Source organism: Tenrec ecaudatus, chromosome 1 (genome assembly GCF_050624435.1).
Source record: "Tenrec ecaudatus isolate mTenEca1 chromosome 1, mTenEca1.hap1, whole genome shotgun sequence".
Classification (NCBI taxonomy): Eukaryota; Metazoa; Chordata; class Mammalia; order Afrosoricida; family Tenrecidae; genus Tenrec; species Tenrec ecaudatus.
The window spans coordinates 3,000,418-3,014,301 of NC_134530.1; the positions used below are offsets into that span (position 1 = coordinate 3,000,418).

Here is a 13,884-nt window from a genome sequence, read left to right on the forward strand (position 1 = left end):
GAGTATTGTTTTAATGGAAAATAAATACAGAAAATTAATTATGCCAATTGACTAAAATAATATATTCATCAAAATTTCAGTCGTAAGCAAGCTGATGCAGTAATCAGCCATTGGTCAGGTGCTCCGTGTATTATTAACTTTTACCAAGGGCAGTTGGTGTTGCGAATGCAGCAATAACTTGGGTGGCTTTTAGAGCAGATGGCTGCAACTTTGAAATTAGCAAAATATTGTAGACTTACTTGGACCATCACTCACTTCTAGACAGTTACTTTCTGTTGAGCCCTTGGGATCAGCTCTTTTTCCCCCTCCCCCATGACGCCTTGATAGATTATAAATTATTATTATTCTCATATTTCACACTGACCGCTGTCAATGGAACATCCCCCACAGAAGGGCCCAGGGAAGGGATGAGTCAACCAGGGTGCAGTAAAGCACCGATGGAACACACATTATTCCTCTGGTTCCTTGAGGCTTCCTCACCCCCCACTATCATGACCCCAGCGCTGTTCTCACTCTGGACTAGACCGGAGCATGTACTCAGGTATGGATAAGGGATAAAAGCTTACGACACAGGGAATCCAGGAACAGAGGAGGGGAGGAAGGGGTAAACTGATCGTAATGATCGACACATAACCACATCCCACCCCTCCAGGGCGAAGAACAACAGAAACCATGAAGGAAAGGTGAGAAGCATATATATTTTTAAAGGCCAGGCTTACTGGTCAAATAGAGACAGGTGGGGACCCCGAGATTTCAGCCCTCAGTCCCCTTGGGGCCTGGAAGTGAACTAGCAGGTGCATAAGAAAATGTGGTGAAGAAAGCTGATGGTGCCCGACTAGCAAAAGATATAGCATCTGGGGTCTTAAAGGCTTGAAGATAAACAAGAAGCCATCTAGCTGAGAAGCAACAAAGCCCACGTGGAAGAAGCACACCAGCCTGTGTGATCACGAGGGGGAGTGTGGAGTGGAGACCCAAAGCCCATCTGTAAACAACTGGACATCCCCTCACAGAAGGGTCACAAGGAAGAGAGGAGTCAGTCAGGGTGCAGTGTAGCACTGAAGAAACATATAACTTTCCTCTAGTTCTTTAATGCTTCCTCCCCTCCACTATCACGGCCCCAATTCTACCTTACAAGGCTGGCTAGACCAGAGGATGTACACTGGTACAGATAAGAGCTAGAAGCACAGGGAAACCAGGACAGATAAACCCCTCAGGACCAATCATCAGAGTAGTGATACTAGGAGGGGGATGGGGAGAGGGGCGATCACAATGGTCTATATATAACCCCCTCCCAGGGGTATGGACAACAGAAAAGTGGGTGCAGGGAGACATTGGTCAGTGTAAGACATGAAAAAAATTATAAATTATCAAGGGTACATTAGAGAGGGAGTATGGGGGCGGGGGAAATGAGCTGATACCAAGGGCTCAAGCAGAAAGAAAATGTTTTGAAAATGATGATGGCAACATATGTACAAATGTGCTTGACACGATGGATGGATGGATGGATGGATGGATGGATGGATGGATAGATGGATGGATGGATGGATGGAGGGAGGGACAGATGGATGGTGATCACAGCTGTACGAGCCCCCAATAAAATGATTTTTAAAAAAACCCAAACCTGAAACTTCTCCTGTCCTTTAGTAAAAACCCACTTGGATCACAAACCAAGCTTGGGCATGAATGCTTTCTCCTGCAAAGCCAAGAACCAGGGTATTACCCACCAGAGAAGCCTAACAAACCCACCCCAGTAGCTCAACTGTCAGCCACAGGACAGACAGGTGTGTCCGGGGGACAAGTGACACTCATGAGCCACACGCTCCTTGGGACGGACCAGCGTCTGCCATCCCACAGGCAGCATTTGCCCCAGGGCCAAGCCAGGAGTGGGGATGGGAAGGGGAAGTTCGGAAACCAGGGTGAGGGATGCTGCTGTGCTGTGGGGACGCAGTCATGCAAACAAAACCAAATCTGCACGCCTGCAGCGCCGACCACCTCTGCAACCCTTGGCCCCAGGCGAGCCAACGTTCCTTGCTTTCTTTTCAATAAACTCTTGGTGGTCTTCCAGACCCCACTCACAGCAGCCTGCGCTGCAGCAGGAGACGCGGCCCACTCGTGCCCCATCCTCACAGCCCCCAAGGGTCTGAGCCCATGGCTGCAGCCCCTGCCCCCTCCATCTCATCAAGGGGTCTCCATTAGCAACGGCCCTCAACTCTGGTGGTGTTGGGCGCCATCGAGTCAGTTCCGACCCACAGCGATCCGGTGCGCCACAGAACGAAACTCCCTCCGCCCGGTCCTCACCATGCCCCCCCTCCATGCCCAAGCCCATTGGTGCAGCCACGGGGTCCGTCCATCTCGCTGAGGGTCTTCCTCGTTCTCGCTGCCCCTCCACCTTACAGAGTGCTGTCCTCCTCCAGAGACTCGTCTCTCCTGGCAGTAAGTCCAAAGTCCTGTGAGACAGTCTCCCCACCCGCCCGGCTAAGGAGCATTCTGGCTGCTCTTTCTGCCTTGACTTGGGTCGGGTGCACCTGCGTCCTCGCAGCGACAGCCTTAGGAGAGGTCCTGCGCAGCGAATGGACCCAGCGCCTCCCGGGGCCATTCCCACGCGGCAGCCCAGCCTCAGTGCTTTCTGCAGCCAGGACAGCACACCCCGGTCACAGCCAAGAGGGCCCGTGGGGCAGGGGGCTCGGGAACGGGGAGGGGAAAGGTTCGACTCCGTCCTGAGAAGCCGTTACCTGAGCGCAGCATCGATGCCAGGACAGTCAGCAGCCCACACCTGCCTGGACTCTCCTAAGCCAACAGCCGTTCCCTCCCAGGGGCGAACGGAAAAACGCATCATAACGCCCCAGCAACTCCTGACTCCACGCTGGACCAGGGCATCCTCGGCGTGCACAGGATGCCGGATGGTCTCCACCTTAGAATAAGTCGTCGTTCAATTGCCTTTCCCTTCAAAATGGGAGAGAGACGGGGGTTTCCTACTCCTGTAAAGAGTTCTCCGGTCTCGGGAACCTACAGGGACAGGTCTACCCGGTGCTGTAGGGTCACTGTGATTCAGCTTCGAGTGAACGGCAGTGAAAAGCAATGCACCCCCTTGCCCCCTCCAAGAATATTTCAAAACGAAATCTCTGTAGCGAGAGCTAGCTTTTCTACACTGGAAGTTAAAGCCAGGACCCTGGCTTTAGTGTCGTGGTTACGCCCTGGGCCCTTAAGCTCAAGGTCAGCAGTTAAAAACCACCAGCTGATCTTCAGAAGAGAGAAGAGGCTTTCGACGTCCGTGGAGAGTTAGGCCCGGAGACCCACGGTTCTACCCTGTCCCACAGGGTCGCTGTGAGTCGGCATCGACTCCGTGCCAGTGAGTGTATTGGGAGGTGAAAGTCAAGGACACAAACCAAGACTTTGGGCCTCGTTCTCGCTCGCAGCCCGAACGGAAGGAGGAAGTCGTCACACGTTCCAATTACTGCCACCTCTCAAAAGCCACACCGAAGCCCTTCTTCACCCCCCACTCCCTGAGATCCGTTCCTAAAAGTCTCGAAAAGCAGCGATATTTCTTCTCCTTTCAAAAAACTCGGTCAGTGGAATGATTCTTCTTAAATGCCTGTCAATTTGATCCCCTAGTGACCCCGTCGAGCAGACTGGCACTGCCTCTCCGGGCTTCTGAGGCTGTCCCTGCTGGCAGAAGCAGGCGGCCTCCCCTTCTGGCATCGCGGTCGGTGGATCCAAACCGCTGGGCTTTCAGTTAGCAGCTGAGCTGAGCGCTTAAGCACAGTGCCACCAGAGCTCCTCCACGACTGAAGAACAAACCAGACTCCTAAAGGCCACGGCGTGGCTTCATATGGGAAAATAGGTCGTTTGGCTAACAGTGGAGGGGGACCTTTGGGGGAACCCCCGCTGACTGGGGGAGTGGGGAAGTGCTACTGGCAGGGATGCTGCCCAGGACCGCAGCGTACACAGGACACCGCACCCCAGAAAAGCACCTAGCCCGCGTTAATAGTCTCCCAGAGCGGGGCAAGGGAGGTGGGGTCTGGACGCTGGGCTCAACTGTTAGGCCATCGAGCAACAACCAGCTGAAAGGTTGGCGTCTGGAAACCCAGGAGGAGCTTTGGAAACCCCACGGACAGAGTTTCCACTCCCCACGCCCATGCCTGTGCTGCGCTGCACACTCAGGGTCACCAGCCCAGGGGTCAGGTGACCTCCAGAGCGACTGACCCCCACCAACCCCACCCCTGCCTGGTTCCTCCGGGGCCCACTCAGCCCCGCAGCAGACTTTTCTCCCTTGGTCCTTCTGCAGTCAGGCTCCCCAGTCAGGGCCACAGCCAGGCCATTCTTCCTCGCTCCTCGCCCCACGGCACTTTCAATCATACAGAAAGGCTGAGGTCTCCTCCACCACGCCATGCGGCGTTTAGAAAGCCCTGGTGGTGGTGGGCTACACGTGGCGGGGGGGGAGGGGTGTATGCAGCCTCAAAGTCAGCCGTTCGAAACCACCAGCCGCTCCGAGGGAGGAAGAGGGGGCTTTCGACACTGGAAACCCACAGGTGCAGCCCTATCCTGCCCTCTCGGGGAGTTGCCGAAATCGAGCAACTCGATGGCTGTCAGGTCTGTGTGTGCGTGGTTGCTGCTGTTGTTTCCATTGTGTGTACAGTTTCCAGGGTGGGTCTTGAGGACCCTGGGAGGTCGTTAGTGCTCTGGTGTTCAACCTTACGGTCAGCGGTTCCAACGCACCGAGATTGCCCTTCAGAAGAAAGGCCTGGTAATCCAGAAAGAACACAGCTAAGAAATCCCAACTGGGCACTTCTACCCCGCAGGGAATGAGAGAAATCACAATGAGAGAAATCAATCTGGGGCATCCAGTGGCAGGTCCCAGGGGGACGAAGATGGTGTGTGCTCAACTGCTGACCGAAAGGTTGCCGGTTCGAACCCAGGCAGCTGTAACTCGGGAGCAAGACCCGGCGCTCTGCTTCTACTAGGCTGGCAATGGCCAGGACAACCTCACGGGGGCAGTTCTCCTTGGTCCCACGTGGGGCACGTCACACGTTAGCAGTGGCTTCTTTGGGGGTGATCCATAGGAGCACCCCGAAGTTGCAGAGACCTGGAGTCAAGCTCAAATCCTTTCCCTCCCTCCTCCCCTGTGACAGCCCAATCATCCTGCCCACCACCTCCCCCAGAAAAAAACTTAATTTAGAACGTTATTATCAGCACCTCACGTTGCCACACCCCGCGCCAGGAATCACTCTGTAACCTTGGCAGGTCCTCCCGGCCCCTGAAAGACTGGGCAAGCGACCCTATTAATTCCTCTTTGCAGGTCGTGTCCCTCCCACCCCACCCCCCACCAACCGCAAGAGCATCAGGAGGCCACACCACCGAGTCAGTCGCCAGCGACAAGATGGAACACACGCCCACCTGACCCCACAGCCCACGAGGACATCGAATCTCTGGGAGCCTTGGCCAGCCCAGAGGAGCCCCGGCTGGCACTGCGTGTCCTTGGCACCAGCTATGCCGACACCTAGCAACAGAGAGAGGCTCTTCGCCGGGATGCTGGGCTTCTGTTCATCACGCCTGTCTTCCAACGCCCACCTTGCAGCCCCTAGCAACCCCCGGCACCCAGGAAAAAGACAGTGCCGCCACCCACACCCCTCAAAATCGTCATCCCAAAAACTCCCACTGGAGCCCCCAAAATTCCTGAAAAATTGTCACCAGCGGGCGTCTCTGAGCTCCCAAGACCATCTCCCCTGCACGCTCGGTCCTACAAACAGGCTTTGCCAAAGCGTTTGGAACTTCCGTCTCCACCCGGTCACTGATGCCAAGGGGACCTGGCCTCCTGGCCCCCTCTCTGCCAAATGTTGGGGAGTCATCCCGCTCCAATTTCTTCATGCCTGAAGCCCCTCAATTCTCCTTGCCACCCCAGGGGTTATCCCAGCCCTCTGGCCTGGGACCCCCCCACCATTCGGACCCCACTTCTCTCCTTATAGTCAGCACACCCCTACTCCTCCCACAGTTCCATGCAAGCTCCCCATTACCCTACATCCCTGTGACCCCTTCTGGGCGAGAAAAGCCTAGGTCACTCAGTCAACTTCCTGACCAAGTCAACCCCCCAGATACATTGCTCATTCCCCTCCCCCGCTAAAGCCACCCCTAATTCCAACCCCCAGGGCCTCCCGAGATAACCCCAACCCTAAATCTCATCTCCAGGCCCTACCCCACCTAACCTGGGGCCCAACTCAACTTCCACTGGTGCGCACATAACCATGTTCACAGCCCTCTCCCCCGTGACCCTGAATCCCAAATTCCACCCCAACTCCTCCACACATAGCCCCCCTACTCCAGCCCTGACCCTCTTCCAAATGACCCCTGACCTCAAATCCCACCAACTTCTCCCCACCCCAACCCCCTACTCTATCTGCAGCCCTCCCCCCAATGACCCCCAAATCCCAAATGGACCCCCTCATAACCCACTCTGCCCATATCCCCTCAACCCCTCTCCTCAATTACCCAGAGTCCCAAATTTCATCGCAAAACCATCCCCCAGATCACCCTGACATCCCACTCCTGTCACAACCCTCTCCCCAATAAACCGGACCCCAAATTCTACCCACACCTCTTCCCCACGTGACCCCAACCCCCCACTCTGCCTGCAGCCTTCGCCCTAGTAAACCCGAAGCACAAATTCCATCCTGAACCCTCTTTCCCAGATCACCCCGAGTTTGCCCTCCACCTGCAGCCCTCTCCCCTGTAACCCTGAACCCCAAATTCCACCCCCAGCCCCTTCCTTAGATCACCCCGGAGCCCCACTCAGCTCGCAACCCCCACCCCGGATCACCCCGCCCCCGACTGACTCCGCCCGCCGCCGCCCTCACCCCGGCCCCGATCCCGCCGCTGCGGGGTCCCTACCTGTGCTCTGGCCGCCGGCCGCCTCAGCCCTCGCCGCGCAGCCCAACCTGCCCCGGGGCCCGAGCGCTGCTCCCTGGCGGGGGCGGAGCCTAAACAAGGGGCGGGCCCGGCGGCCAGGAGCAGCCAATCGCGAGCCCCGGAGGCGGGAGGCCCGCTCGAGGGGCGGGGCGGGAACAGGCAGCGGGGTAGGCTGCGCGCGCGCGGGAGGCGTGCGGCTCGGAGCGCCCGCGGGGCCTGGAGGCTGCGTGCTGATTGGCGCGCACGCCGACCCCCAGGCGAGCGGAAGGCGGGACTATGCTAATATGCAAATCGAAACACTGTTTCGCACTCAGTGGGCGGCGGGGGTGGGGAAAGAGGCGGCTCCGTGACGTCAGGGGAGGTGCCAGGTGCTGCGCGGGTTCGAATCCCGACCCCAACCTCCGAGAGTTCAACTGTGGGGCAGAATGTCACTTCCCGGCCTGTGTCTTGGGGTGCACGACCAGAGCCATAATTAAGTAGCCACATAAGTTCACTGAAGCCCTTCCCAAGCCCTGAATTAGACACTTAAGACTCAGTTTATTCACACACGCCTCCTCTGTTGGGGGGTGGGGCAGGAAATCCCTGCCATCTGTCCACATTTTCGGGAGAGGAGAAATCTTGGAAAGGTCACCCCAAGGTCGCTCAGCTGGGAAGGAACCAGATTGCTAATTACTAATGTTGTCCCGTGGTTTCCAGTGTTGCTCAACCTCTTTATCAAACTAGGGATTTTCGTCTTAAAAAGCAGATTTCTGGGCCCTGGTCAGATTTAACGGGGTAGAACCCTGCAGGGACGTGACCCTCGAACTTGCATTCAGTGGATCAGAACCTTGCTGAGACCTTGTCTTAGGCTGGGTTCTCCAGAGAAGCAAAGCCCGTAAAGTTTAAATTCCCAAACCAAATTCACTGCTACGGAGTCGGTGATGACTCACAGGGATCCTGTAGAACAGAGCAGAACTGCCCCAGTGCGTTTCTGAGACTATAACTCGTTACGGGAATAGAAAAGCCCCTCTTTCTCCTATGGGGAAACCGGCAGTTTTGTTGCTGACCTATGGTTAGCAGCCTAATCCAGTGGTCCTCAACCTTCCTAATGCCCACACCCTTTCATCCAGTTCCTCGTGTTGCTGCTTCACAACTGTCATTTTGTTACTGTAATGAATCGCCATGTAAATCTCTGGCACGCAGGACGTGTTTTCATGGTTACAAATTGAATATCATTAAAGCATCGTGATGAATCACAAAAGCAATATATCATTCTATATTGTCAGATATATATTTCTAATTACAAATAAATGAAGTTTTGTCTTGAAGCATAGTGTAGCATGGGTAACAGTCTTAATATACAACAGTAAGCTACATTGCTACATTTTGCAATAGTATGAGTAAAAATTCAAAGTCAGTGGGAAGATTGAGATAGCTTCTTTCTCACCAGATCAGAAATTCTCGGGGAAGTCTTTGCAAGATCACAATGAAGATCATCTTCCACAACAAGTCTACTTCTGTATTTAGACTTAATAACCAACACGCCGGAAAACCCTGTGTCACAAATATGTGTTGTTGGAAGTGGAAGAAGAAGGCGCAACATAGTCTCAGACAGAATAGGATCTGACTGCAAACACTTGATCCAGAATCTTGTAACTGGCATTGGAGAGAAGTCAGTTCTCGCTGTATCACTATTGAGAAGTTCATTGAACTCCTCTTGTGCGGTCTCAGGAACATCTTCAACTTTGACTGTGAAAGGGCTTCTGACAAGTGCAAATGGGGTGTCAGGTAGATTTGGAAAGTACGATGAAATTTCGTCTGCAAGCATGTGCAAGTGTTCTTTCACAAAAAAATTATCATTTGTAATCCTTTTGTCTAGTTCAATGTCATGCTCCTCAAAGATAGCAGATAAGGTAGGCAACATGTAAATTTTATTATCATCCAATTTTTTTTTGTCAAAGCTGAAATTTCATTTGGAATAATTGGGTCTTTTCAGACAAATCGAGGCATGTTGCATTTGGTCCTTGCAGTGATAAATTTAATTCATTCAAGATGGCAAAGATGTCAACCAAGTAATCTATTATCTGCAGTTCACTTTTATTGCTGAAAAGTGCTTCAAACTGTGGTCTTGCTTTCTGATTAAGAAATGTTGTGAGTTCATCATGAAGCTCAAAACCACCTTTTAAAACTTTCCCTCTCGACAACCATCTCACTTCAGTGTGAAATAGCAGAGCATTATTCGGCACATCCAACTCTCTGCACAGTTGCGAAAACAGTTGACTGGTTAAAGTGCTCGCCTTTACAAAATTAGCAGAACGTATGCCACTTTTCATTATTTCTTGTTACTCTTGTGGCAGTGTCATCCTTGCTAATATTTGCCAATGAATCATACAGTGAGTTTCGATGACTCTTGATGACTCATTCAGTACCAAACATTGAAATCCAGATCGACATCCTAGCATAGCTGGAGCACCATCTGTGCAAACACCACAAACCTTTTCCCAAGAGATCTTATGCTCTTTCAGAAATGAACCAACTGTGTCAAATACATCACGCGCAATAGGTGTCATTTCAAGAGGTTTGCAAAAAAGAAACTCATCTTTAAAGTCGCCATCATAAATATACCTCACGTAAACCAGTAACTGTGAACAGTTTGCAGTGTGTAGATTCATCAAGCTGGATGCTGAATATAGGAAGTGGAGCAGATGTAATTTCCTGGATTACATGTCATCTATTCTACGGACAGTGTCATTAGATAAGAAAATTGCACTCAATTTCATAACAAATTTGCCTCTGATCATAACTCGACTTTGGTCTCTGGCAACAGTAAATCCTCAGCAGTGGTGTGAGGTTTCACAGCTCTGGAGATTCTGAGTGCCACCAAATATGAAGCTTCAATGGCTCCTACGTTTTGCTTGTGGTGCTTGCCACCAGTGTCAAGTCTGGCTTTCTTGAGCTCATCGGCTTTGCTTCTAAGATAGTTGGTATCCTTGCCGGCAAAGCTCGGATGCTTGCTATCAAAATGGTGTTTTAGTTTGTTCGGCTTCATAGATTCAGCTGATAGAACTTCACCACAAATAACACAGTTCTCGATTCCTGCTGTAATTGCTGAGGTAAAACCACACTGTAAAAAATCCTCATGAAATTTTCTTTTATTAACGTTCTTCTCTACACGATCCATTGTCATGGGATGGTTTGCCAATGAAAATAATATATAACAATAACTTTAATAATACAAAAGATTACCTGATCCCACCACACCGAGGCAAAGCACTGGGGGAGTGCAGCGGAACAGCAAGGGAATGGAGCGGCAAGGTCCCCAGGGAATGCTGAAAGTGGACTTTGGGGCCAGGGGGTGGTGCCCCCACAGACTGGACTGGAAAACACTCTTAAAGGACAACAAACGATCCTTGAACTAACTACAAGCTTTTCTTTCCTGATGTGTTTTGTTTTGTTCTTTGTCAGTGGGTTGTTGTTGTTGCTTTGTTGTCTGGTTGTATACTCTTGCTTTGTTTTCCTCTGTCTTGTTTTTGTGCATGTTATTATCTCCACAGGTCTGTCTAAATAAGACAGGCTGGATGAACTATCTGGAGGAAAAACAATGGGACCGACAGTTCCGGGGGGACTTGGGATAGGGGGAGTTGGGGGGGGGGGTGGTGTAAGGAAGTGGTGTTAACAAACCCAGGGACAAGGGAACAACATGGCATCCAAATACGTGGTGAGGGGGAGTGGCAGGCCTGGTAGGGAATGATCAAGGGTAAGGTTACGTAAAGAAGAGGTATAGTTGTAACCCAGGTGGGAACGGAGCATGATAGTGGGGCAGGAGGAAAGTCAAGGGAAATAGAGGAAAGAGCTAGGAGTCAAGGGGCATTTATGGAGGCCTAGACAAAGACATGAAAATATATATATGAGGATGGGGAAATAGATCTATGTGTCTATAGTTATAGGTTTAGTATTAAGGTGGCAGAAGGACATTGGACCTCTACTCAAGCACTCCCTCAATGCATGAATACTTTCTTCTATTAAATTGACACTCTATCATGCTCATCCTCCCGACACAACTGCTGAAGCCAAAACGGGTGAACAAGTAAATGTGGTGAAGAAAGCTGATGGTGCCCGACTATCAAAAGAGATAGTGTCTGGGGTCTTAAAGGCTTGAAGGTGAACACGTGGCCATCTTGCTCAGAAGCAACAAAGCCCACATGGAAGAAGCACACCAGCCTGTGTGATCACGAGGTGCCAAAGGGATTAGGGATAAGGCATCATCAAAAAAAAATACCATAGTGAATGAAGGGGGAAGTACAGAGTGGAGACCCAAAGCCCATTTGTCGGCCACTGGAGACCCCCTCACAGAGGGGTCTAGGGGAGGAGATGAGTCAGTCAGGGTGCGATGGAGCACCGATGAAGAATGTAGATTTCCCCCAGATCCTGGATGCTTCCCCCGCCCCCCCAACTACCATGATCCGAATTCTACCTTGCAAGTCTGGATAGAGCAGAGGATGTACACTGGTGCAGATAGGAGCTGGAGGCACAGGGAATCCCGGGTGAATGATACCTTCAGAACCAGGGGGTGAGGGGCGATACTGGGAGAGTGGAGGGTGAGTGGTTTGGAAAGGGGGAACCGATTACAAGGATCTACATGTGACCTCCTCCCTGGGGGACGGACAACAGAGAAGGGGGTGAAGGGAGATGCTGGATAGGGCAAGATACGACAAAATAATAATCTGTAAATTATCAAGGGCTCATGAGGGAGGGGGGAGTGGGGCGGGAGGGGGGAAAAAGGAGGGCCTGATGCAAAGGGCTTAAAGGAGAGCAAATGCTTTGAAAATGATTAGGGCAAAGAATGTACAGATGTGCTTTATATAATTGATGTATTTATATGTATGGATTGTGATAAGAGTTGTATGAGCCCCTAATAAAATGTTAAAAATAATAATAATAATACAAAAGATTGTACGAGCTAAAGTTCAGTCAATACAGTTCATTAAAGTTTCCTATGATTTACCTTTCTCTGTGGGTTTTTTACATACCTATTACTGTCACAAGGGGGCAGTATTCACATCAACCACAGCTGAATATCAGTATCTAGATTATATTTTGTTGCAGTAGTTGATGATTTTACAGTACACGATGTTACATTTACCCGGTAATTATAATTCATGAAGTGCCGTTTTACCTCCGATACTGCTGCTTTCAACACAGCAGCTGCTCTCTACACAGTAGCTGCTCTCTACACATGTGTGACTGGTCCACGTAAGTACAATACGGCGCCAACCCTGTCGCACACACCTGTATTTGTACGAGGTGAATGGGATGGGATTGGTGCAATGATGTCATCACACCGGGTACTCGTAGGTGGGCGTATCTCCATGTGGGCGGACCCGCCTGGAGACGGATAGAGGAGCAGTGTCTCGATTCCTAAGACCATCGGAAATATGTGTTTTCCGATGGTCTTAGGCGACCCCTGTGAAGGGTCATTCAACCCCCAAAGGGGTTTCGACCTACAGGTTGAGAACCGCTGGCTTAATCCATAACTACAATGCTACCAGGTATCCTTAAAAACAACAACAACAAAAAACCACTGCCAATGAGTCAATGCGGACTCACAGCAATCCTGTAGGACAGGATTGTCCCTATGAGTTTCTGAGACTGTAACTCCTTACGGGGGTAGAAAAATCTCATCTTTCTCCATTGAATCAGCTGGTGGTTTCAAACTGCCAACCTTGAGGTTAGTGGCCCAATGTGTAACCACGATGCCACCAGAACCCCTTAGGACTCCTTAGTGAAACTTCTGTATGTATTCATAGAGTGATATTTGGATCAAGGAATCAGCTCACACCCCTGCAGAAGCAGTCAAGTTCCACATCCAGGTGAATTCCAAGTCTTGGGTCAGATGGGATGGAGATGTCCCAGGCTGATACTCCCTGGGATTGGCTGGAAGATAGCTGGCTACAGTTGCTGCAGGGATGAATGATTCCAAAGTCGGCAGATGAGATGGCAGGCTCCTGATGATCAGCAGGCAGAATGGCGGACCACTGACTCCAAGAAGACCCAGAAGTCAGAAGCTGAGCCAGCGGCAAGATTCAGACCCAGCAAAAGCAAGGTAGCTCTTCCACAGGCATCCACTCATATTGGAAGCAAGACACACCCCCAAGGGAATTTCCTTACAATTGGTAGCATTGGGGCTGTGACCTGAGGAAAGGCTGACTTTCACTGTAATCTTCTCACAACTGATTGGCTGCTCACTGCAGATCCCACGAAGGATAAGATTGCATTGTGTTAGGTCACATGGGGGGTGGGGAGATTACACAGTCTTCATTGCCAAGGAGGATTGGAGCAAAGCTTATGAAGCACCTGCAGTATGCAGACGACGCGGCCTTGTTGGCTGGAGGTGAGGAGGGCTTGAAGCACTTGCTGAGGAAGTTCAAGGATCACAGCAGACAAGGGAATGTAAAGAAGACCCAGGTCCTCACAACTGGACCAAGAGTTCCTCACATCGTGATACACGGAGAAAAGATTGACGCTGCCAAGGTTTCCGTCTTTCCTGGATCCACAATCACGGAAGCAGGAGGCGAGAGATCAAACAACAAACCGCGTTGGGTAAATCTGCTGCACAAGACCTCTTTCAAGTGTGGAAAAGCAAGGATGTTCCTTTGAGCATGAAGATGCTCCGGACCCAAGCCGTGGCGTGTTCAGCTGCCCCGTGTGCGTGTGAAAGTTGGATTGACTAAGGAAGACTGAAGAAGGAATCAGTGCATCTGAGTTACAATGCTGGCAAAGAATATTGACGCTACCATGGCTGCCAAAGGAACACACAAGTCGGTCTTGGAAGAAGAATGGCCAGAATGCTCCTTAGAGACAGGGATGGTGAGCCTTCATCTCCTGTACTTTGGACGGGTTTTCAGGGGAGCCCCGTCCCTGGCAAAGGACACCACGCTTGGCAAAGTCGAGGGTCACTGAAAGAGGCAGACGCTCGACAAGACGGACGGACACCGTGGCTACGAC

General features: G+C 51.4%; 1 protein-coding gene across 1 annotated transcript in view; it reads right to left on the minus strand.

Moving 5' to 3' along the window:
* Positions 1–6,956, minus strand: part of GNG7 (G protein subunit gamma 7) — a 127,938-nt gene extending 120,982 nt beyond the window's left edge. Inside the window, exon 1 of the mRNA XM_075535389.1 lies at positions 6,883–6,956. The gene's annotated coding sequence lies outside the window, so the exon portion shown is untranslated. The remainder of the gene's footprint in view (positions 1–6,882) is intronic.
* Between the last annotated feature and the right edge of the window lie 6,928 nt (positions 6,957–13,884).